Here is a 14,398-nt window from a genome sequence, read left to right on the forward strand (position 1 = left end):
TAAATACAGACATTCATACAGACAAATGTGTTGTACTGTTCACTGAGGAAGCGGAAATTAATTATACTCAATGATCCTCTTTCACACCTGCATTACTGCAGACTTAAGTCAATCTAAATCCATTACCAGCTCAAAACTGGTGGGAAATGGTCTTTCAATTATTTGTCTATTTTAGTCCAATTTCTGTCAATTAGAGATGGCAAGAATAAACCAAATGTCCTGGTCAGTCACGAATAGATCTAACCTACTTCCTTCTAAGAAAAAAAACCCACCCTGCATTAACCTAATCAATAGTAGCATATTACATGACAGAACTGAGAAAATCATTGGAATTCATTAAGATAATAAAAATAATCTCTGTCCCTCATTAAAGGTCTTTACAAGAGTAACTAAAATTGAAAAGAACAGTTGAAAGATCAGGGTCAACAGCTGTTTCATTTTTAGCTATTTTAACTCTAGTTCTCAATTCTCAGTTATTTTAGATGCTATACTTAAGCGTTAAAGGAGAAAAAGCGATGGGAAGAAGACAAAGTTCTTCAGGGGAAAATTCATCAGTTAATTCAGTATATAGTGTATGAGAAAAGAATGAACAGAATAGAGTTCTCTTGGTCATAAGCTAATAATAAAGTCTCTAGCCAATGTCCAGGGTAGGGTCAGGCCTTCAGCGTTTTGAATCTCTGACTGGCGGCACGTTGCTAGCAGTCTAGTGCACATGGAGAGGAGGTGGTTGTCGTCAATGGAAGCAGTACTGACAAGAGCCACTCACAATATCCCGACAGGTCGCAATTTGTGCCACAGTGCCCCCAGGTTCACAGCAGCTTAGTTCAGCATTTAGCTAAGGGACTTCAGTGAGGAAGCACAGCTGATGAAGGCTCTTGTGCAGTCAACAGAGGCAAAAATAGGGAACCCTCCAGAGGATCAGTCAGGGGTTTTGTGGGGTAAGAGTAGCTTGCTTTTTTGGCCCATAGCCAGTGCAAAGTCATTTGACTTACCTCAATGCACAAAAAGCTTTATTAGAAGTCAAATGACCTCTCACTTATGGCCAGACCAAAAAGAAGAAGAGAAACCCTTCTGTCTCCTCCTTAGTCTAACTTCTGCCTTGGCTTGAAACCTCTAGATTCAAAGATGGAAAATGGACCATGTTAAAAAGACAAGTTCCTTCTCTTCTTTCTCTGTGGGGACCCTTCAGGCTCCCCTTCGCTATGTGAAGTGGAGGAATCCAGCTACCCTTTTTTCATTACAAACTTTGCTAATAAAAAACAAAATCAGACAATAAAAGCACACTTTCTCCTGATGCTCTGTTTTCTCTTCCTTTCCCTCTCCCTGGCCCCACCTGTACTAACACAGTCACACTTTCAGTAGCCCTTACTGGAAGCAATGCCAGCTTTCAGTTTTTATTAAGAAGGCTAAATCAGGAGTTTATAATAGTCCTTTTATACTTTTAATGTTGCCCATTTTACTGCTGCTTTAACATTCACTGCCCAGACCTGGCTTGTATTCCATGTTCCCAGATCTGAACAACAGAACACCCCTATTAATTTAACCATGTCCTTTCTATTCCTACATTTCTTAAGCAGCACAGCTGTGATTTTGTCTTAATTTCCCTGTGGCCCTTAAACATCATTCGAATCCATACATGCAATCACTGCAAAGGGAGAAAGTCAAAGCAGAGTTTGCAGTTCCCTGTGACTTCAAGAAATCTGCAGTTGTACACTGCTTTGCCATTGCAGTGGGGAAAATGTGCCCTGGACCAAAGGAGAATAGCCACTGGGAGCACTCAAGGCTTCTTCTGTGCATCCATCGCTCGAGTTTGGGTATCATTCAGCTTCTCATTGTTTCCTGCGGCTGCATAAGATGTCAGAGACAGGGAGATGGGGAGAACAAACAAGAGAAAATCTTGTTCATGTGCCAGTTCCCTGTGCTTTGATGATGGGCTGCTGATTATGGATCCAGATTTCCAAAAATATTTAAGCCTCTAAAACCAGAAGTGGCTAGGATCTTTCTCAGAGGTACCTTGCTACTAAGCTGTAATAGGTATTACAGATAGTGGACATACCAACATCCAAACTTCAATTCAAACAGGAATTCAGGACAAAACTGGGATTCAGAAAGCCTGAGGTGCCTAAACTTCCACTGGTGCTGCACTTTGCTGCCATAGTCCTTTCTTGAATTTAACACTAGCCATCTACCTGTGTTTGCTGGTATTCACAACCTCAGATAACTTGCCTGTCTGGAATAAAATGCCTGAAACAAATATTGATCGAGTTTGTGATGTAAGCCACTCCTTAGGCACACTGTTGCTTAAGGCAGGTCAAAGATTCATCGTGCTCATTGTAAGGTTAGAAATATCATTTGCACAGCACTGTTCCTGAGTGGAGATTGCTCCCGCTCTAGGGTTACGCACCGATGTACCTCTCCGCCCTCAACACACTAATGAAAACAAATAGCATGGTACAGTGTGACCTCCCTACAAGCAGAAAGCAAGCACCATTGTGTACCTAAATGACACTATATTAAGATCATTATCTTATTTAATACAGTCAACAATATCATTAATCAGTAAAAACAACAGCAGCCTTATGTTCTTTTAAGTGACAGGTTTGTCAATAGAATAAAAAAAGCCTTTCTATCGAGACATGGTAACATAAATACAGGCATCTTAATGGAATACAAAAAATAGCAACGGGCAGAAAGGAGGTATCTTTTACCAAAAGAAGAAAAAAGTTCAGATATTGACTAGTCTGCTGTAAATCTGTCTTTTGCTTTCTAATCAATTGTTAACAATCAAAGGTCACCCGGCTTAATTGAGCCTAATTTTCAGGAAGGCTGATCTGGCATTCCTTGCACACTGCTTTGTTGAAGTGAATGTAGGAAAACAATAGCACTAGTAAAGAAATGAAGAAAACCTGACATTAGGGCATTTTTTGAAAAATCCACAAAAAAGTTTTTTCAGTAGCAGACGTAAAATATGACAATTGGTGGTCATTCAATAAACTAGCAAGAAAATAATGTTTTTATTCTCCTAAAGAGTACATGCACACATACAAAATCACAGCTGTATCTATTTTTTAAAGCTGAATAGCAACAGGCTATAATATGACCACTTAGCTACTGAAGTGAGTGGTTTTGTACAACCACTATCTTAAAGACATCCGCTGGCATGTGGCCTTAGAAAGATTTTGGAAGATTTCAGCCTAACAGGGTAAATTAATATCCTAGACAAAAAACTTCCTATTTGGCATTGGGAAATATTTTGGTGGAAGGCTAATTTGAGCCCTAGCAACTCTCTCCTTGTTCTGCAGGAACATCTCCTCTTATTCGCGCTCTTTACCTGGCTCCACCTTCCTTGCAGAAGCAGAATAGCAGCTCCAACCCTCGCTTCTGACAGGACATAACACCATTTACAGGCGGTGAAGGTTTTGGGGGCCTAGTCCTGGGGTCATTGCAACGGTCTGACTGCACACTGCTGGTGGATAAAGTCTTTGTTTTATATTCTGCCTGAGTAATTGTAATAAATATTGATAGGTGTGCTCCGTTATTAATTTATTTGGGGCAGAGCATGTCTGTGAAGCTGCGGAATGACCTTGACAGAGGAAGCAGTGCTTACCAGGCATAAGTATCTCTGCTGAGGGCATGGCAAAGACCAGGCGACCCTGTCAACACAACTGAAAGATAACACTACTCGGTGGTAGCTTCCTTGGTGCTACAGAAAGGTAAGGTAGTGCTTAAAGGCAGAAATTTAAAAGTATCCCTTAAGTGTGTTTCAGGATTTCTCCCAGATGAGGTCATCGAAGGATGCAATAACACCGAAGCATCAGAACTCTGAAATGAGGCATTTCGTTCCTTTACAAGGAGGCGACGTGTCATTCCTGGCCTGGTCTTTTTAATTGGGATTGAACCTCAGGTCTGGGTTTTCCCACAGCCATGGTGCTGATCCCCAAGCCATTCAGGGCCGTACCATCCATGCGGCATGTAGGCACAGAGCACTGCTTGGTTTAGTCTTTTTATAACATCAAGGCTTTAATCTCGATTTCTATTTCCTCCATAAAATTTATATGCAAATATTTTCCTAGCTCACAGGCCTATTATGAATGGGATTGCCCTCTGGGCGGTTGTCATTCAGCTTGGCTGCCTTTACTATAGACTTTACTGGTTGGCATCAGAATTGCTTTGCATATACAGACCCATCTGCAGCTGTAGCAGCATTTTTTTCCCCTGGCTTTGCCAGGTATTTTTGCATTTCAGAGGTGGCAACCTATTTGTAGTGCTTTGTTCTTTAAGGTACTTAAAATACATACGTAGCTCATTTATTCATGGTATCACTGAGACTGAGCTGAAATTCAGAAACATTATTTCTTTCCTCCTCCCCTGCACGAAAGAGGTAACACTTTGTGAACAGCTTTCTCAGCCCCTAGTTGTTTTGCTGTTGATTGATATGTAGTGAGGGTTTTGATTTTTCTGCTCTACTTGACAAGATCAGCCCCTCTGTCCTGAAATTAGTTACTCTTAACTCATACATCATCTCCTCAAACTGACTGTTAATTTAAATAGCCAAAATTATCGTGCTTTGCATTAAGGTTTTATTTATGAGTAACTGATAAAGGACTAATAAATGGTTAATAGATGTTGTAATAATTTGTTAATTGAGTATTATAGAGTACAACAGGTTAACTGGTTTCAAATAACTGTGGCTTAAAGCTGTCTATTATTCTTTCTACTGATGTTCTTAGTAGGCGCATTTAATTTAAGCCACAATACATAACTCTGGTGACAGTGATATGCATATATATGTAGTTACTCCTCTTAGTGCCTCAAATATGGAACTTTGCAACCCCAAATATTTTAAAACACCACCACACACACACAAAAAATCAAACTAAAATATTATGAAGCTAGTGGAGTTTTGTGGAAACTTTCCCCCATATGTTTTAGCTCAGATTCCTGATGGTAATGAGGCATTTTTAAGAATGGGCCGTTTGTGGCTTTTCACACCAAATATAAGCACATTTTCTGTGTGAGGTTTTGCAACTCCTAAGTGTTTCTTTGAGACTTGTGTCACTCCATCAGTGACAAACTTCTGAATGCTCCAGAGAATCATGCCAGCTGCACCTTCCTTATCTGCTAGATATCTAAGTGTACTTTTGGCTGATAAATATAAACTATAAAAAAAGTAATGTTAACAAATGTCCCCCTCCTCTCCACCTTTTTTCTTTTCCACAGCAGCTTTGTCATAGGAATGAAGCTCTGAAACTTCTGCATGCCTATCAAGGGAGACTGAGTTGGTGATGGGGCAGAATATATTTTCTGAACAGAACTAACACCAACGGATATCTGATCACACAAATGTCTTGTATATCCCAGCTCCAATGCACCCATGAGCCTTACTGTATCAGAGATGCTTCTGCTGCTCTGTATTTCCTACATCTGGGTTTTTGCTGTGCTGCCCCATTTTACCCAAGCAATGCAAATGAGCCATCCGATACTGAAAAATCTCATCCACGCTTTTTCACCTATTGAGAAAGACCACACCTCTGTTCCAGGAAATCATCCATTGTTCATGAACTATAACCAACTAGCCTTCCCCAGTATTGCAGACATCCAGTAACTGAATGCTAACATTTATTCCTATCCTACTAGTGAAACAGTTCGTTAATAGCGACAGGGATGCTGGGACACCAGAGCAGTCATGGCAGTGTTCTGCAAAAACATCTAGGAAAGCACCTCAGCATTCCCACACCAGCATAACCCATGGAGGGTAATTTCTATGATAAAAAAACAACTGCTCTATTTTAAGGCCATTCCTATAATTTGCTTCATTCTAATCAGAAGGAGAGAAGTTTATACTAAATAAATGTTCACTTTCTTCACTTCCCTCTCCACATCAGTCACTGTCAGCTTGATATAGAAAATATGGCTGTTAATAGCTTGCAGTGGAACAAACATTTGCATAACTGTTACCTCAGAGCCCATAACTCCGAGCTAATTGGCTGATGGTGATTAAAATGATTAAGTGACTGTAATTTATATGATTAACCAATTAAGCCATTCTCTTGTGATTGGCCCAGGGTAGGCTCTGCGATGCGAGCTTGTTTCCCAGCATGCGTGCCGGCAGTGCACGGTATTAAATATTCTTTGAAATACTTGCTGTTGTTCCTGCCAACGGCACTCAAGGTGCTTTAAAGGTAGTTTAATTACTCTGTATCATTTGCGTAGCACAGAGAGTCATAAGTTGAAGGCAACCCATGAATTATTAACAAAATAAATCTAGCACCGGCTAAGATAACACAGAATTACTGAAGGCAGTAAATAGGACAGTGAATTTGATCATCCAGAACTGATGGATGACTGACTGGTGTAAATGCAGACAATATCACTGCCTTGAACAGAAGTTATGCTGATTTACCCCAGTGTGACACACAGATTTTCATCCTTGAAAACTAAAAGTTCACCAGCAGGTCTGGAAAAAAAAGGTAGAGGAAAGGAATTGCAATTCCTTCTAGGTAAAAGAAGCAAACTGACTTGGTTAATTTGTAACCGCTTCCATTCGGAGTGCATTTGCCAAGGGAGTGAATGTTATTTGAGTGAGCTCTGGTTCTTGGAGGAACTAGGCAGGTGGGCAGGAAGCAATAATTAAGCATATTCTTTGTTAATCTCCTGCTAGGTACACTGAAGGGAAAACTTGCTGTGGTTTCATCCCCCTCTTCCCTTCCCCCTCCCACCTTCCTGTGGGTTGCTGCTGCCAAAACAAGGGACTGCTGCGTTTCCAGCTTTTCCCCCTCTCACCTCCTACCAGCAGACAGTTTAATTCCATGCTTCCTGAGGCTAAACACATCACCTTCGTCCACATTACTTTCAATTTCAGCTGCTGTGTGTCCTGAAATCTTAAATCCGTTGCCAGTTAGCCTGGACTATCAGTTCTGATGCTACAGCATGGTAGTCTTTTAAGAGATGAGAGTAATACGCTTTTCTTTTCAGCATACCTCAGGAGGGACTGCAATTTCCTTTGTGTTTTCTCATCTTTCTCAACTTGTTATTAAATGTCAACATAATACAAAGTGCTAGTATTTTACTATCACATGGATTAACTAGTTCCATGTGCAGTTTTGTCCCAAACGGTGGCCTTGGCAAACAGACAAATATTACACCTTGTTGTTGTTGCTACTGCTGCTGCTTAACTGTTAAGCGTGGTTCTGATGCTGACTGGGTATGCCCAGTCCTCTGGTGGGCAGTTTCTTAGGGTACAGTATTGTATTTCTAGGGTAACAAGGTTTGAAAAGTCAATTGTTTCATGAAGGATATAAAAATCTGAACAACAGCTTTTGATGGGAGTGGTTTATTCAAAAAGGCAGGGCGGCTCTAGCATCAGAATGTCTGTTTTACAGTACGCTGCAGCAAAGTTAAATAAATTGCCAATACTCCCATGCTGAGCCTATGGCGGAGCCAGAAATTCATCCTCCAGCTTCGTGTCTGTTGGATGACATTGTCTCCGTACTGCTCACAGAAAGTGCCCGGCAGAGCTCTAGGGACATCTGTGAAACCGCTCATGAAGCTTCAGTCCTGAAGTTTGTGCACATGTGTACCCATCTGACTGACTGTCCATCACATTACTGATAACATCATTTTAAACTTGACCCTGGGAAGTGTCGTGAAAGCTTCAGCTCCCACTGAAGTAAATAGCTATAACTTTACCAAAAACCAGAGCAGTATTTAAGGCTGAGGCTGGGGCACAGGGGATTCTACCTCAGACTCTGTGCATGACCTTGGCCCGTCACCTCACCCCTCTTTGCATCGGTTGCCTGTTGTCAGAGGGAGGAATCGTGCTTTCATCACTCCTGGCATAGCTTGAGGACAAGGCCATTAATATACATAATGCACTCACATAGTACCAGGATGACCTCCATGGAAAAGCTTATAAATAAACATAAATAAGGACCTCATGAGTAAAAGCCTGGGTCCTGCCCAGGCTTCAGTGAGACTTAAAAAGACCACGCAGAAAATGCATCTTAAAATAGACTATTTGAAGGTCATAGCCTCCTACCCTTACCTGTCAAGACCTGAGCAGAGGCTTTGCCTGCGAAGTGATGGCACTGCTGATGACATCAGCACTCTCCATGCAGGTTTTGGCAGGTGTTAGCCATTCGTTTCACCTTTGCTACTGTTCACCCAGGAATTTCTTCAGAGTCATGACTCGCCGTGCGCTTTCATGGCAACTACCATTTAGTTGTATGAAAAAATGCGTTTCTGCTGAAGATCTGCTGCCGTGATATCAGAACTTGAGAAAAGGCAGAGCCTCTAACTGATTTTTTTGACAGGTTATAACATATTAAAAGATGGTAAAGTTTTAAAACTCATTTTTAGGTATCTATCTACAGCCAAGTCTTGTTGGCCTAAGGGATCAATCAATGAAACAACATTACATAGAAATGCTGAATTCATGTTATCCTGGATAATCTATATTTCAAAAATGAGACTGAGCTCTTAAATGACCCGCACATGGATTTGATCTGCTCCTCCCTTTTAACTTGCACTTCAGTAGCCTGGCTTTAAAAAAATTAACTGTTTCAGTAATGTGGGAGTCCTTTCATTCCTACAGTCTTCTGATTAGTTCCAATAAAACTGGATAGTAATAAAGTTAAAATCCATTAGTGGGTACAAGACACACAACAGAACTCGTGCTGGTATTTTAAAAAAAATGTAGAGCCATTATAGCCTCCTGTGCAATTCTGAATTTAGTACAAATATTTTTTTGCTTTTTTTTTTGCTTGTTTTTTTAAATTTTATTTCAAACCTCAGAAGCGCAGGTCTCATTTCCCCATGCAATACTATAAAAACTATTTGGCAGAGTACTGTAGTAGTGGCTCAAAACATGACTGATGAAAACCATAAAAAAGAAGACAGAGGTACCTTAAATAAGAATTGGACTGATTTTGAACATTTAAGACTTCATCTACATGTAACATGGTGCAACAGGAGCAGATCTGTAGAGGGAAACATCTGGTACTGAGGACATGAGGTGCACATTGTCTGTGTTAGGGCTGGGCGACAAATTGAGGAGCTTTCATACCAGCACCAGTAGACATCCGTGAGTGACTGGAGCGCTCCGTGCTCTCTCAGAGAAGATCTTGCAGTTTGGTTTCACCCGAAATGGTCCAGATCTTGTGATGAGGCAGCACTATGATGCAGCTTCAACAGCCTGTGCTGGAGCTCAACCACACATCTAATGCTGTTGCACAAAATGGTGCAAAAGTCTCTCTTCAGCTCCTGGTTCCTAATGGTGCTTCCTAATTAGCAAATTACAAATCTCCTCAGAAACACAGCACAACTCTGAGGTTAGCTGTGGCCTAATGTGGTGTTTGCACCAACTCTGCTCCCTAAACCAAGAAGAAGCCATGACCTGATGGGCATTTCCACATCCCCAGCACTCAGCAGCAGGGTCAGGTCCCACATAAAATGCTTCTTTTTTTGAAATGTGCTACGTGGAGAAATCTCCCCTTTTCTAGGCTAGTTCCCAGGAAGGATGGCCAGCCCAGCCCAAGGGGCTCAAAAACCTCATCTCCCTCATTGCTGGGCAGCCAGCAGGGATGCAGGGGACATTTCCCGGGGCTTTTAGCACCCCCGGCTGAGGAGGAAGCTAGTTCTGGCTTTCTCTTTCTCTGGTTAAATGGCCTAACCACTAAACACCTATACAAAAGGACAGGCACCCCCAAAACCTCCACCAGCAGCCAGGTCTTAAAAGGGAAGACAGATTAACACAGTGCATAGATGAAGTACAAACCTCTGACAAGTGCTTGGATCAGAGGGTTTCCTCACAGGAAAAACAGTAGACTTTCTCCTCCTGAGGAATAATTGGAGGCCTGGCAGGTGTGCCTGGTGCTTAAAATAAAATAAAAAATTCCATGACTGCACTTCTCAGTGAAGTCCTCTTTTCCTGGATGAAAATCAATTAACTCTTCACTGTGCCTTGAGGCTAACAGACAGGAAAGAGATTAACAACAGGAAAAGAGACTTCGGCTTTATTGTACAGCAGCGTAGGGCTCCCCATGCTTGATCCACTCCATGACTCCTCTAATCCAGGGTCCCGTCTCTACCATGAAAGTCCAAGGCGTTTAAGCACATGCTTAACTTCAGGCATGGGAAGATTTTCAACAGCCTGGTGGAAGTCTGGCATTCGCCTCTCCTCCTCCCCCTGCTTTGGATGGGAGTTGCACACCTAATTGTTCTCTACCCCTTTGAACATTTCCACTCAACATGCTTTCCTAAACAGAGAAGAACTGCTGAGCTGGGGCCTTCGGGAGTAATGGCTCCGTTAGGGAAGCTGCTTGTTAGCCTCTGTCGTCTAGTGGCTGGTTTTTGTTCTTGGGCAGGAGGCTTTATTTGCAAGATTAAGAAAAAACTTTTTAAAATTCATTTTAAGATGATGGTAGCTGTTCTGTTAGAACACGGTCTTACCTTTTTCAGTCCTGTTAAATACTTAGCTAAAGTGACCGTCTGTGTCACACAGGTTAGACAGTGTTAAAAAAAATGTTGTCCTTTAATTTTATTGACTGCCTTTCATTTTTTAAGACAGCAGATAACCAAAAGTGCAGTGTCCCATCTTCCTAATACTAGATATGATGCTCTATCTTATTATCAGCTGTTAAATTCATTTTCTCATTAATATAAATCCCCTCAAAATAAGAAGTATTTACATAGTCCTTATCATCCTTAGCTGTTTCCAAGCTCTCCAATTTCTGTTACATCATCTCTGAGACAGAAAAACAAAAGAATCCTGGTAAGATTTATATCATGACATTATAACAGTCAGTCTCTATCTTCTTCTTTACTTACTCTTCTTTTTTTTTTTTTCTGTTTCAGGTGGTGCTGACAAGTGATTGCAGAGCAGCTATAGTGAGATCAGAACCAGATATGATTGGATAGTTCAAAGTAGTCTTTCCAGTATGGATTAATTTCTATTTATCACTTAGAATTAATATCAGCATATTCCTTTTTCAACTAATTTGGATAGGACCCTACCTCCTAAACCATTCCTAAACGATTTTGCCTCCTCTGCAGAATTGCTACTTTGCTATCCACTCTTACAAAGAGTGAGATTATTCTCCCTCTCCCTCTGTACAATGCTGTCTGTAGGAAAATGTGGCCTTCTTCCTTCTCTTTGGTTTCTGTACTTGATAAGATCAGCTTCCTCAGATACATGCTGGGGAAGCCTGTTCCATGATGTGCCACATACAATGGTCCTCTTTTGATCTATCGATATGGAGCAATAAACATCATCTTAACAGACTGCATAGACTGTAGGTGCTCAGCTGCTGATACCCTCTCTAACTTCAACTACAGCACAAATATTAGTGGACAATCTGATCTTAATTTTAAAACATCTGTTTGCGGAAAACTTCTTCCTCTACTGTCAGTCTGTTGTAGCAGCTGCCTTGTTCACCTTAAAACCTTCATGTTTCCAGTTTCAGTTCTTCTGCTTTTGGTTTCTGCTGCCTGGATCCTGTCATGCATTTGTTAATTGAGAAGCATCAGAGTTACTTAGCACTTCTTTCTTTGGGTGGATGTTTGTAAACAAGAATTAAGTTAACTCTTAAATTTCACCTTCATAAGATAAATACATAGAATTTCTTTCATAAGCCAAATTTTCCAAGCCTCAGATTATTCTTACAGATCTTTTCTCAACCAATGCTTTGATATCCTTATTGAGGAAGGACACTAGAAATGAGACACAGCATTCTATTAGTGAATTAACTGATACTGTATTTATAGACAATATCACCCTCTTATCCTCAGTTATATATTGAACCATCACATCCCTTTTGGCTATAGTTTTACATAGAGAAATCATATTTAATTATCTGTCTGCTGTGACCTCTCAGTCCTTTCCAAAACCACTTCTTTCCCAGTATTAATAGTATACATCCTCTCTACCTGATTTCTTCCTACTTATATGACCTTATAAATGACTGTGTTAAAATGCATATTGTTTGACTGTTTGCAGTTCATCACATTACCAGGATTATAATAATACCTGACCTATCCTCATCATTACTTAACCACTTCCTCCATCCTTATCAGATATGCTTCATAACTTTTACGTTCAATATAAAATGATTAATACTTCTTTTTAGCAGAGAACCAATCTCCGCAGAGCCCCACTAGAAATACTTTCACACATTCATGGCTTTTCATTTGTAATTACATTTTGAGAAATAACAGTTAGGTAACTTTTAACAGTAAGATATGGTTTTTAATGACCTGCTTGCATGAAATGTGTATGTTCTGCATCTGACCGTAAAAAAAAATTAGGACAGAAAAGGTTTGGTGTTAATTTGTCCTTTCAGAAGTTTGACAAACGTAGGAAAAAGTGGTTGTCATCAAAGTTTTCTACTGAACAGTCTTCTTTTTCACAATGCAAAAAGTTCAGCAAAACTGAAAACTTGCATTTCAAAAAACAATATAAACAGGCACAGTGCCGTGATGCCTTCTGGGAGTCATAGTTGAAATACTTCGATTTTTCTTCTTAACTCCCTAATTGGCCCACATATTTGACATTACACCAGGATCTCTCTCTGAGGTATGACGGTGCATTTTGAGACTCCTTGCTTCACTGTATTACAAGCAAAACTGGTGAATCAACATCGAAAGGGAGGAATTCAGGTGTGAATAGAATGTCTGCATAGACACACTTGGGGTCTGAAAGGAAAATTCACAGCCTTTCTGTGTTTGGACTTTTTGATGGAAAGACTACATTTTCTGTGGAAACTATCTGAAGCCCCAATTCATGTAACATGCACCACTGTCCTGTGTAGAAACGCATTTAAATGTTGCCTTATTTTCTTCTCTATTCAATAAAGCACTTAAGCACATTTACTTAAAAATGTGCATTTATCTGCTTTGTGAGTAAAGCTGTCTTGCTTTGTGTAGCCCCCAAATTTCTAGTCTTGAGTAGCTGAGATGCTTTGTACCAATTTGGGGTTTTTTCCCCACTCATTTCAGCTCAAACCTTTAAGTTTCGGTTAACTCACCAGGTTTTCTTTACTTTTACCAAATAGACTTCTTATTCCTGCATAGCTGAAACTCTGTTGTGCCTGTCCTGAGTAATTGTCCTTGCATAAGCCTTCTCTCAGCTAGAATATGGTTGGGAGAGCAACCAGCTGCCTACACACACATCTGAGCACACACACGCACACACTCCTCTCTCCTCCTGGTCTCTCTCTGCTGCTCCACTCCTGATTCAATTCTTTAGAAACTACTGCTGAATGCATTTCCCTGTTAAGTTTGTGAAATGGCCTAAATGGGGTAATATTTTGCTCAGCTTTTTGGTGGTGTATCAAGACACAAAGCCATGGGGATTTTATTATGCTACAAAATTGGGTCAAAGTTACCTTCTGAAAATGCCACCCTGCTCTCCACTGAGAATATAGATGCTTAGCCAAACACATCTGGGTTAGTCAAAACATTTCTCCCTTCTTTAAGAAATATCAGACCCAATCTGTATGATTGCCTGTAACGACTGTAAGAGACGTTTCAGGTGGTTTCCCACTTTGCAGTTGGCACTCCGTTTTGTGTTTAATAGGCAAAATATCTCATTGCAAAGGCAAATATACGTTCTTGGTATGCACAAGAAAATTCAAACCCTGATATGATCTTATGTGGAACCAGTTTTACAACCATCACTATTCAGCTGACTATATATCTCTTTTGTAGTTCCCTTCGTCTTAACAGAGACAGGATACAGGTTTAACTAATGAGAAAAGGTAATTTATTCAAGCAAAATAACTTATTGGCATAAATCGAGAGGACACTGGTGGTACTGGAGCTGTGGTGGCTGGAGCAACTGGAACGGTGCTGGTGAGGGTGCATCCTCAGCTGTGCTGGAGAAGTCTGCAGGTCTGTACGAGTAACACGAGTTCCTAAGTCATGCCCTTTCTCCTTCATCTCAACATCATCTGTCTCTTCCTTTTCTCTTGCAGAGTGTGTAATTTATACAAAATACTGCTTAGCTTTACAGTATTTTCTCATTCTAGAGGAAGGTTATATTCAAAACTTTGGTGTGAATGCAAAGGGAAGCACTCAGTGAATTAAAGTAAGCGGAAAGTAGCAGGGAAGAAAAACAAACACTTGGCACGTCTCATAAGTTATGGAGAGACAAAGGGACAAGGCACAAGCTTCCAGGCAAAATATCATTTAACATCATCAATCTTTGACCTAGAAATAAGGAAGGACAAGTGACAGAATATCCAAAATCAGACTGTCTCAATGGCACAATGTGCTAGCCTTAGCTCCTAATTTGATCACACAGTTGCATTTTACCTGCTCAGAAAAGGTTTCTTCCTAAGCTCTTCTGAAATTTCCTCCTAAATGAATGTCTGTGTCTTACCTAATATGACGGATGTGTGAT

This window comes from Balearica regulorum, chromosome 2 (genome assembly GCF_011004875.1).
Source record: "Balearica regulorum gibbericeps isolate bBalReg1 chromosome 2, bBalReg1.pri, whole genome shotgun sequence".
Taxonomy (NCBI): domain Eukaryota; kingdom Metazoa; phylum Chordata; class Aves; order Gruiformes; family Gruidae; genus Balearica; species Balearica regulorum.